Raw genomic sequence first — 12411 nt, 5'->3', positions numbered from 1 at the left:
GGGGGAGGGCGGGGGGGGGGGGGGGGCCTGCCAGAAACATTTTGGTGGCAGAAGATGTGAAGACACTTTGAAAATTACTTTCCAAAGTAACTGCCTCCGTCGGTACCCCTCACAATCAGTATTAAACAAAGCTTTAATAATAAAAACCTTGTTCAATAAAAAGCAAAATATTAACTCTTTCTTTGTGAACCAGAGTGGTTTATTTTATTTTACTTTTTTTTTTTTTTTTTTTTTTAAGCTTTTGGCCACACTCTGTAGCATGTGGGATCTTTGTTCCCTGAGCAGGGATCGAACCTGCACCTCCTGCCTTGGAAGGCAGAGTCTTAACCACTGGACCGCCGGGGAAGTCCCCAGAGTGGTTTATTTTAACTGGCGCCTTCCTGGCTGTCTTTTAGGCAAAGAATAAGTTTGCTTGGCTCCTGTGTAGAAAGGTGGTTGACAATCAAGCTCACAGAAGCAAACGCCACTGGGCTGTGCAGTGTCTCTAGTCACTGCGGACACACAGCTGCGGTCCAATTGCTTAGCTCTGAAAATAGGAAATCAGTGACCTGACTTCTGATGACACAGAGTGTTAGGAAGAGAGATGGCGCTTCCCTCTTAAATTCAAATAGTTTGTCTATTAGCATTCTGCCTCAATAATATAATTTCTTGTTTTAAAAATTCTTATTTAAGAATTTAAGCATAACTAGTTTGCTTAACAAAGCCATGTCAGTTTCACTGATGACAGGACCAAAACTAAAGCCCCAGCATCCCCTCAGCATCTGCACTCCCTCCAAAGCCATCCCCGACTCCCTGTTGGACCTGAGGACAGAGCATCCCTCACTATGTCCACATTGGCTCTGGACGGTGGAGGAGCCTGTGCTGATGAGACGCAATAACGCCAAGGCAAAAGCAGCGCCTGAGGCACTCGCAGCTCTGCGGCCAGAGGAGACTCAGGGTGAGGTTACCCCTTCTGGGACCCGGCTCCCCTGCACCATCGATCACCGACCACCGGGCCGCCAGTGGCGCTTAGCACCCCCAGGAACGGGAACCAGGGTGCAGCTTCCGGAGGGCAGTGAGGGTGTGACCCGTGACGGGAAAACTAGTAGCTGTGGCCACAGCCCTTCAGCTCTTCCCCGGGGGTCCACTGCACGAGCCCGGGTGGTAGTTTTTCTTCGTCCCCAGAACTGTTAAGGGGGTGTGTGTGGACCTGCCAGTTTCCTGAGGCCCCCTGTGCTTCAAATACACAGTAACATCAAAAGAAAATCTTTAGTGTGGATCCTTTTCCTTTTCAAAATAATAATAATAACAATAATGATAATGATAATAATGCCCAATCCCAAACCTCAAGCCCATGCCCCTGAGCATTAAAAAAAAAAAAAAAGGTGGAGTTTGAGGAACTGGATATACTCCCTTACCCCACAAGTCAGCTGCCTAAAAAAAAAAAAAAAAAAATCTTAAACTCTCTCCGTAATCAAGAAGAGTCTTTTCCTTTTGTCTCTGGAAATCTCAGGTCATCCAAGGGACAAAGTGATAGCTGATTTAGTGACTCAAAAATCCATCAACTGTCCCTTCAAAGTAATGACCAGTGATAAAATGGATTTAGGATTTATATATTTCTTCAAAATTAACTCAATAAAAATGAAAAAAATCCTGTCTATGGAGTCTAAACATAAAAATGGACAATTCATAGAATTACATGTACTTTTTTTTTTTGTCCAAAGTAAACTTTAATGGTTCTGAGCTATCATAATCCAAGATTCAGTGTAATCATATGTCCATATGTGGGAGGTGTGTTATATAATGGGGGTCTTCTGAATTAAATTCTTTGCAGAATACAATCAATATTTATTAAAGGATAAATTTAAAATTAAAATATGTTCTAATTTGAATATATATGTATATTCAAAAATGTATTTAATATATACAGTTAAAGTCCAAAGGAAACTGCCACAACTATTTAGAATCTAGACCCACAAAATATTTTTTCAGGAAGGCGTATTTTAATACTGTACATGTAATTCTTAATCCATTTAAGTATTCAAGGAGTTAAAAAATTTTTTTTCCATTTAGCAGTCTCTGTTCCCTGAAGCAAACCTGTGTCCTTTCCAAACATTTAAATCCAGCTGGAGTTAAATGATCCTGGGAATAAAAGCAGAAAAAGCCCTCTGGGGACCCCGGTCCATTCTCATGGATCAAATGAGTCAAACAGAAATCTTAAGATGATAATGAAGCCACTGGCAAGATTATGCCCTCACGGACCCAGAAGCTTGGGCCAGAAATTATTTTCCCACAGTTTCATTCTACCTAAACCTTTTAACTAAAATATACAAACCACTCACAGCTCCTAGAACATTCAGACTGAGCCGGGGGTGCATGGTAAGGACCTGCAAGTTAGAATTTTCCTCTCACCCTGTTGACATTGTTCAGTCAGAACCTCTGTTGGTTCTTTTCCTTCTTAAAGCTCTTATAACTCAGAAAAGTAAAAGAAAAAGAGAATGAAGTTCCCATTTCCTGCATCAGAATTTTGTTTCAAATCAAGACACTGCCAAGCAGCTGAACTGACTGACGTCTTCTGGGTTGGGTCCACGCGGTGATGGCAACGGGAACACCCCTCCCCCACTTATATCACAGGCTCTCTATGGACATTCTCCCTTCATAACCCCTTCTCCCCTGCCTGGCAGGGTTCCAACACCACCCCAGTGGCTCTCGGACTCGGAGAACAGACAAAGCTCTACACAGCACTTCCTGCAATTCTAAGGAGTCCGGCTGGGGCAGGACGTCTTCTTCTAGAATACTGACCAGACTCTGCCAGAACTGGGGCAAGAAAAGACTTCTGTGGCATCAAGTCCGCCCAAGGGGAAGAGCAAGTGTGCATGGCTGAATTCAACCATGCTCTAAACCCACAGCCAGATTCGACCTGCGGGACATGGTGCCAGGGTCGCTGGCCCGGGTCCCTGCGTGGCTGCAGGCCCCCAGCCCCTGCAGGCGTCCACAGCTGCATCCAGGCCGCACTCACCTCAGACTCCGTCCTGCTCTCCAGGAAGGGAGGCCAAGCCGGTCAAAATCACACACCCTGTGCCGGGTGACACCTGGGGCCCGTCTCCTCCACGAGACAGGAAGTACCTTCCGGTGCCGCCACCTTTTACTGAGATGTGTCACCAGTGACAATTACTGTTGTCCAGTGATTGTGCTATTGTCACGTGCGGCTCACAGGCTCCCGGGCTTACGTCCAGCGGCCGCTCCGGCCAGTTCCACCTGGCCTTGCCGGCTAGTCCCGCGCCCCTAAACGCGAGCCGGACCTCGTCAGGGACCCATGAGAGCCAAGAAAATCCAAAAGGCAGCAGAGGAAGTGGGGGAAAGGGGCACCTGTACCCACGAGGTGACGCATCTGTAAAACCTGTTGTGTGAGTCAGGGGGGACCGTCCGGTGTAAAAGTCAAACCAGTCCATCCTCGTTCCTGTGAGCGCGCCGGGCCGCGGGAGGATGCGGGGCGCGGGCGGCTTCGCGGACCGCCCCCCACCCGCGGGCCCTGGAGCGGGTCGCCGACGGGGGCGGGCGCGGGGGATGAGGGGGAGGGGGCCACGGGCCGCCGACCTACCTGCTCCGGCTTCCGGAGACAAGCCCTCCGCCCGAGGGGCCGAGAGGTAGCGCCCCCCTCACCTGCTCGGCGGGGATGCGGCCGGGCGCGGGGTCCGGGCGCGGGGTCCGGGCGCGGGGCGGCGCCTGCGCGGCCGCCGGACGGGCAGGAAGGGCAGGGAGCCGCAGGGAGCCGCGAGCTCGGCGGGTGTGCGACGTCTGCAGCAGCACTCCGCCCGCTCTGGGATGGCCCGGCTCCCACCTGCAGCGCCTTTTAACCGCGCCCCACCCCGCCTCTGTCCTGACGCTCCTCGGGCGGGAGGCGAGACGAGCGCGCGGGAATCGGAGCGCGCCCGCCCCGGGGCGCGGGCTGCGGGGCGCACGGGCGTGCGGGGCGGGCCATCCCTCTGCGGCGCGGGGCGCGGGGCCTGGCCCAGCCCGGTCCGGGCCCGGCGGGGTGGCCCAGGTGTCCCCGCAGCGCCGGGGGGTCGGGGGCAGGGCCCGCGCCCGCACCCCGCGGGAGCAGGCCTGGCGAGTGGGCCCAGGTGGGTCCGCAGCCAGGCTTCCGACGGGCTCGACCCGGTGGGATCGGTGCTCGGCGCAGGCTGTGTTTTTCCCGGGACTTAGCCTGCTCTTTTCTGGACACTGCCGTCCTCTTAGCCCGCCAGGCACCCGTGCAAGGCCCTGTCAGAGAGCAGCCTGGAGGCACAGAGACTGTGGGTCTTTATTCATTAATGACCACGTTATTGAGTTAAAGGGGCTATTTTATTAGTCACCTCGGCCCTTTGCCCCCTCATCCGGGGAAGCAAAGGGGGCCTTCCTCAGCCAGCCCCGCGCTCCTGGCAAAGACCCGGCCGCGCCCTCTCCCACGGGTCGGCTCTGAATGCCCAAGGCCGCCCCAGGCAGGGCACAAACGTTGGCATGGTAAAATAACTCAATTTTTAAAAATTTAATTAATTAATTTATTGTCCGCAATGGGTCTTCGTTGCGGTGCACTGACTTCTCATTGCAGAGCATGAGCTCTGGGCATGTGGGCTTCAGTAGTTGTGGCGCACGGGCTTAGTTGCTCTGCGGTATGTGGGATCTTCCCGGACCAGGGCTCAAACCCATGTTCCCTGCATTGGCAGGCAGATTCTTAACCACTGAGCCACCAATGAAGTCCCTAAATAACTCACTTTTTAAAGCAGATTGTAAACTTCTTTGGGGATTATAAGCAGTTTAAGACTTTTTCTCATTCCCACAGCACCAGGCAGGGTCCTTACCCCACAGTAGATGCCGCTCTGTGAGGGTCTGCATCTTGACTGGTGGAGCCCGCCAGCACAGCAGCTGAGCCTGGAAATGGCTCTTGCTCCTGAGGCTGGACTGCCCACATTCCCACTCCCGTGGCTGGTTCCGCACGACACCGCCTGAGTGGTCATGCTCCGGACCAGCGGCCGCTGTTCTGGGACCATCGAGGAAAGAACTTTGCAACCAAAGCAGCCACAGAGAATGTGTTGCATTTGCTAGTGTCCAGAAAAGGGACCACCTCAACACAGGGCAAAAAACCATCTCTTCTGTTTGGGTGATCTGTTCCAGCCCCACAGCTGGCTTTTTATTCTGTTATTTGTTTCTAAATGTTTCAATGCTTTCCCCTAAGATCAGGAACAAGGCCCTACATTCCAATCAACATCCTACTGGACTTACCATCTAATGTAATAACACAAGAAAAGGAAATTAAAAGGCATAAAGACTTCGAAGGGAGAAATAAAAGCTGTCTTATTTTATACATGACAAAAAAAAAAAAGAATCAATAAAATTTCTCCTGGAACTAACAAGCAATTATAGAAAAATTACAGGACACAAGATTAAATATGTGAAAGTCAATTACTTGCCTATATATCAGCAATGAACAATTGAAATTTGAAATTAAAAACACCACACTACTTATATTAGCAGCCGAAAATTAAATACTTAGGTATAAATCTAGTAAATATGTACAAGACCTATATGAGAAAAACCACAAAACTCTGATGAAAGAAATAACAGATCTAATTAAACAGAGAGATATTTCATGTTTGAATTCGTTTTTTAGTGCTGCTGCAACAAATTATCACAAACTGAGTGAACAAAACAACAGTATTTCTTTTTTCTCTCACAGTTCTGGAGGCTAGAAGTTCAAAATTAAGTTTTGGGCCGGGCTCTGATCCCTCTGAAAGCTCTAGGGGAGAATGCGCCCTTGCTTCTTTCCAGCTTCTGGTGGTGGCTGGCATTCCTAGGCTTCCAGGTCCTCCTTCCTGTGTCTGCCTCTGTGGTCACATGGTTTTCCTCCCCGGGTGTCTCTGAGATCACCGTCCTCTCCTCTTTAAAAGGCCATCAGTCATATCGTATTTAGAGTCCATCCTAATCCAGTGTGGCCTCATCTTAACGAATTACATCTGCAAAACTCTGTTTTCACATAAGGTCACATTCACAGGTACTGGGGGTTAAGGCTTCAACCTGTCGTTTTGGGGGACCCCATTCAACCCACAATGATGTTCTTGGACAGGAAGAGTTAACGTTATAAAGATGCCAGCTTTTCCCAACTTGGTCTCTAGATTAAAGCTATCTCAATCCACATCTCAGCAAGTTATTTGTGGATACAACAACAAGCAAGCCGATCATAAAATTTATACCGGGCAAAAGAGCAGGAAGGCAAAAGGCAAAAGACCCAGAATAGATGACAAAATATTGAAGAACAAAGTTGGAGGATGGACACTATCCAACTTCAAAACTTACTATAAAGCTACAGGAATCAGGAAGGTGTGGTGCTGGTGAAAGAACAGAAACACAGATCAGTGGAACAGAACAGAGAGCCCAGAAACAGACCCACATCAATACAGTGAACTGACTTTTGATGAAGGGGCAAAAGCAATTCAATGAAGAAAGGATAGTCTTTTCAATAAATGGTGTTGGAACAACTGGATATTCACATGCCAAAAAAGAAAAAGAAAGAGAAAAGAAAAAGGAAGGAAGGAAGGAAGAGAGAGCTAGAAAGAAAGAAAGATAGAATCTAGACACAGACCTTTCACAGAAATTAACTCAAAATGGGTTATATCATAGACCTAAATGTAAAATCCAAAACTTTAAAACTTTAGAAGATAGCATAGGAGATAAAATCTAGAGGTACCCTTAGGTTTGGTGATGACTTTTTAGCTACAACACCAGGGAAACGCAAAGTAAAACAGCAATGAGATACCACTACACACCTGTTAGAATGTCTAAACCCCCAAACGATGAAAAGTCCAAATACTGCAGAGGGTGTGTGGGGCAACAGGAACCCTCACTCACTGCTGGTGGGAATTCAAAATTTACAGCCACTTCGGAAGACAGTTCGGCTCTTTCTTACAAGGCTAGTCTTACCATAGGGTCCAGCAATTGTGCTCGTTGGTATTTACCCAAAGAAACTGGAAATTTATGTCCACATAAAAACCTGCACGCGAATGTTTATAGCACTTTTATTCATAACGGTCAAAACTTGGAAGCAACCAAGATGTCCTTCAGTAGGTGATGGATAACTAAACTGTGGTGCATCCAGACAATGGAATATTATTTAGTGATACAAAGAAATGAGCTATCAAGCCACGAAAAGCCATGGAGGAAGCTTAGGTGCATATTACTAAGTGAAAGAAGCCAGTCTGAAAAGGCTACATACTGTGCGATTCTAACTATATGATATTCTGGAAAACACAAAACTATGGAGACAGTAAAAAGATCAGTGGTTGCCAGGAGTTGGGGGGATGGAGGGATGAAAAGATGGAACACAGAGGATTTTTAGGGCAAACTACTCTGTATGCGACTAGAATGGTGGAGACACGTCTTATACGTTTGCCCAAACCCATAGAAAGTACAACACCAAGAGTGAACCCCAATGTAAACCATGGACTCTGGGTGATGATGATGTGTCTATAGGTTCACCTGTTGTAACAAGGGTACCATCTCTCGGGCATGTTGATAGTGGGGAAACTGTGTAGGAGAGAGGTGGTGTGTGGGAGCTCTCTATACTTTGTGCTTGTAAATCTAGCGCTGCTCTAAAAAATAAAGTCTGTTAATTAAAAAATCAGTGAAGAAAAGCCCTGGGCTCTTTAGCTTAAGGTCTGGCATTAATTCACAGAAGAGTGCTCTGTAACTAACAGCATTTACTCACAACAAACCGCTGGAATGTTGAAACAGCTTGCTCTCTTAAGAGATGTGTTCTGTATCCCACAGATCCCTGCGGTGATTTTCTCTCTCATTCGCTCAGCAAATAGGTGAGGACTTGTGGTGTTCCAGGCCTCACACGGCGCCTGGCAGGGGCCGAGCGAGGGCGGGAGACCCAGGCTGCAGCCCTTGGCCCCCTCAGCCCCTCTGCTGTCTGTGTCTCCTCTCAGCTGCCTTATGTCAGGGGGGCTCCGGCCTCCACGCTCAGGGTCGCTCCTTTGCAGTGTCTGCGGGGCGGCTGCTTTGAAAGGGCTATAGGGGCTTCTGGCTTTTACAGAGGACGGGCAGGGAGCACCCCACGTTGGCAGGTCTGGGTTCCCGAAGCGTTATTTTCTGAGCAGCAAAGAGGGTTTGGACACATCTATCGTCTACTCCGCTGCGGTTGTTTGCAGAATGGGAGCTGACTTCAGTGCGCTGGGCTGTCCGCCCGCGGCGGGACTTTGACCCAAAGCCGCAGCTGTTTTACTCCCGAGGCTTCCTTCAGCCCACAGCGCGGGCCATCCAGGCAGGCAGCCCTCCGTGTCGGCGGAACAGGGCCGTGCCCACCGCTGCCCTGTCTAATCTTTGATGAAAACCTCTGCGCGGTTCGGAGGACGTGCAGCCACGCTGCCTGGTAGCAGCTGGAGGCGGGTCCCCCGTCCGTCTCGCCGCCCACGGCTCGGGTCGCGTCCTGGCCTGCGCACGTCCAGCTGGTGCCAGGAGAGCAGCTTAGCATCAGCTGGTCCACAACTCACATCCCTAAATCAGGCGGCACCGAAGTGCAGCATCTTCTGCGACAGGCCATTGCAACCTTGGAGCCATTTCCTCTTAATCGAGGTGAATGACAGCCCGAGACCCGTGGATAGTAAGGACTTTGATTTAGTTTGTCCCTCGTGTGCTAGTTTCCAACAGGGCGAGGGAACGGTGGGTGGGGAACGAGAGACTCAAGTGTCTTATTACTGATCCCGCCAAATTTGATCACACAGAAAGTCATGGTGGGGAGAGGGGAGAGCCTGGTGGGGGGGACGCTGCCCCATCCCGCCCCGCCCGGGATCCCAGCCTCCCACTCACCGGCGTCCTCCCGTCCCTGGGCGGCACCGCCCTGACTCTCTCCTCCCATTTCTCTGTTGTCTCTGTTCTCATCTTTCTGGTGACTTTATTCGGGCCATTGTCACCTTTTCATTGGCGGATTCGTTCATTCGCCTCGCTTGTTGAGGGTCCACGAATGGCGGGTGGCCCTGGGGACCGTGCGGGGGGCCTGGACCCTCTGTCCGGGGCCTGCCGGGGGGCCAGGCAGGCAGAGGGCCGCGACGCCCCCAACGCCCTGTGCGCAGTGGCCGGAGGAGGCGAGAGGCTGCGGGCTGGCGGCCCAGGCCCTCACGTGGGCACCTAGAGGAGAGCTTCCGGCCGCGGAGCTGCCCCTGAGGCCGCCCTGCCCCACCCTGAGCGCCTGCCTCCCACGGGGGCCCGCACGGCCGGCCGCGGGCACATCCGTCCTCGATGCCCTCCACGCTCTTGGTGCCGGTCATTGCGCGTCTCTGGGCAATGCCGCTCCTGGGGTCTGGATTTTGCTTTCTCCAGCTGGAAAATTCATTCCTGTTCTCAGGGCTCAGCTGACAGGCTGCTTTTCTTGGTTCTTATGAATAACAGGCATTTCCCCCTGACCGTTCTGTATGTCGTTCACACGATTACTCCGTACTGAGGTCATTCTGTGATATGTGATGCTGAGAGTTTACTTGCATGTTTTCAGGATAAAAGACCCCTGAGAACAGAAATATCATTGCCTCTTCTAGTACCCAGCACCCAGCCCCAGTACCCAGCACCAAGCATCAGTGCCAGCAACCAGTATCCAGCACCCGGCACCGGTACCAGCACTGGTACCCAGCAGCCAGCACCAGTACCAGCACTCAGTAGCCAGCACCCAGCACCCAGCACCAGCACCCAGCACAGCAGCCAGTAAAGTGCCTTGTCCACAGCAGGTGTGCAGGGAATTTTGTTAACTTGAATGAGCACTCATTTCCTTAACCTGAGTAATGATTTTTCTTTTAACTTTTTATTTTATACGGGAGTCTAGTTGATTAACACTGCAGTGTTAGTGTCAGGGGCTCAGTCACACACATATATACGCACGTCTATTCTTTTACAGATTCTTCTCTCACGTAGGATTTCTGAGTAATGATTTTAAAGACTCTTCCTTTGCTAGGAAATCAGCTCTGCAGAATTAGCATCTGTAGGTGTGATGTTGCTGTAAACTTTTTCACATGTCATTAAAACCCAGTGTCCTCGATAGCTGACACCCAAGTCCACGTAGTTAAGTGTGGGGCAAGGAGCGACACTGACGTGGTCCTTACCCTGCACTGGGGGACGTGGTTCAGCCCTGCGGAGCTGCCGCTGACATCTGTAGGCAGGTGCGGTTGAAAGGTGGACACACGCACACCTCTCGTGCTCAGTGGGCACAGGTGACATCGAGGCAAAGACCCGTCTTGCTGAGCCCAGGTCTGCCCTGTAGGTGTGACGGCTGCTGAGATCTGCTGGTGGCCTCAGGGCCCGCCCGCTGGGAGCCCCCCTCCGCGTGGTTTCTCCCAGTCCTCAGCAGGGGGTGGGGGGGTGTCCTCACACCACTCACCGTCTGTGCCCCACGAATCCTGCGGTGCTTTCCCACACGGGAGCTCATTGGAAAACAATTCTCAGGTGAGGTAGATGCTTTCCCTTCACAGAGGAAGGAGCGAGGGGTTCAGAGAGGGTCATTTATTTCTTCATTTCACAAGTATTTATAGGCCGAGGCAGAGCCTGACATGTAGGCAGGCACCTGCCCAGACACGTGAGAGTGTCTGAACCCAGCCTCCTGATTCCCGACCTGGGCTCTTCCCGCCACCTCATGTGCCTGGAATGAAACACCAGCAGAAATGGGGGTGGCAGGAACACCTCCGTTCTGTAAAGCAGAGGTGTGACGCTGTGAACGGGAGATGACAGAAGAGAACGGGGGTGTCAGACGGACGTCTGTGGCCCCTGCAGGAGCCCCGGGAGAGACCCCAGTTCTATGGGCTCAGCCCTCCTTCCAGTTTTTCACAAAATCAGGGCCAGCTTACCAGTGACATTGTTTCATTCCTCCTGCAGCAGCAAGTGCCCTGGAAGGACAGCAAGGCCACCTACTCGCCCTCCATTCCTGTCCTTTACAACGGCTCCGGCAGAACTGGACTGAGCTGCTGGGGTTCCCCAACCCCTGTCCCTCCAGGTACTGTGTTGGTCTCTGATTTGCTCATAGATGTGACGGCCTGTGGCCAACAGTGACCCGGAAACCTCGTCTCTGTCCTTCAGTGGAGTCAACGCTTTCTTAGGACTTGCAGACGAATATCACCCACATATTCAGGCATCGTTTTCACATTTGTTTGTGTGCAGATAACGTGCTATCGGGTGTATCTTAACTGATTTTAAGCTTCACAACAATCCTTGAAATACAAGTGTGATCCCCATTCTACGGTCGAGGGTTAAGGTGGTGTGACCAAGATGCACAGCTAGGAAATGGCAGAGGTAGGACTTGAGCTCCCATCTCCTGGTCTCGGGGCAGGGACCCCGGGCATCGTGTGGAGGAGTCTTAGTCTGGAGCCCTGCCAGCGAAGCCACAGGGCTGGGCTTCTGGTCCCTGAGCTCCACGCAATTGTCCGCAAAGCTTGTGTCCAAGCTTATGTGCGTCTTTCTAGGGAAGGTGTCGTAGCATTGATTAGACTCTCAGAGAGACCCACAGCCTCAGAGGGACGGTCAGCGGGTCCTGATGCTCCGGTCTACACTGACTGCTCTTCTGTCTCTGTGCCAGCTGCGCCCTCCTGGAGAAGACCGGCTCTCTCCTAAGTTTCTGGCCTTTTTGAGGTCTTGGAAATGTAGTGTCAGGTTCCATTCATCATGTGAGTAATTCCGCCCAAACAATTGACTTCTATGAGGTTGATTATAAATGTTCGTAATGATGATCCTTTTTCTCTGTCATCTGTCATGCAGTGTGGACCCAGACACAGGAGAAGGGGCGTAAAGTTTGAGGTTAAGGCTGTAGCCGTAAAAGGCTGTACCTCTTGGGGTCTTTTTACACTTGGAAGCAGCAGCTCTGCTGTTTGGAAAGCTGCCCCTTGATTCTGCTTCCTAAAGTGAACCATCACAGGAAGGGCACAGCCTGCCCCTGACCCCCCTCTCTTCGAGGCACCCCTCGTCCGCGACGTCCTCCAGGTGCTGTTCACGGGGACCCAGCGCTGTCTTGCCCTGTCTGGGCAACGAGAGCTTGAAAAGCATCCTGACGTTCCATGTGGCACAAGGGTCATTTCCCCAGTGCTTCCTCACTAGGCCTGTGCCACGAAGCCGATGGCGGGGAGCCGATTACCTGAGGAAACACCAGGTGGGCGGCCAGCTCAGGAAGAGTGGCTGGTTCGTAGACAATCCAGGGCTGACTGGGGCAGAGGCAGGGCCAGCACCAGGGGCGGATCCACTGGACGCCCGGCTGTAACACAGGGCACGGCGGCCGCCCCGGACAGAGCACCTGGGCCCAGGCAGCCACCTGCTGCCCTGGGGTGACACAGGCTCAGCTCACATCTCCAGGCCCGTTTGCCCTCCTTTTCTGTAGTACGTGGAGTGACTATTTCAGTGGGTTTTTTTTTTTTTTTGGGACGCAGGCCC

This window comes from Lipotes vexillifer, unplaced genomic scaffold, assembly GCF_000442215.2.
Source record: "Lipotes vexillifer unplaced genomic scaffold, Lipotes_vexillifer_v1.1 scaffold2116, whole genome shotgun sequence".
Classification (NCBI taxonomy): Eukaryota; Metazoa; Chordata; class Mammalia; order Artiodactyla; family Lipotidae; genus Lipotes; species Lipotes vexillifer.
The sequence above is the reverse complement of the archived record's forward strand: the minus strand, read 5'-3'. Positions refer to the sequence as shown.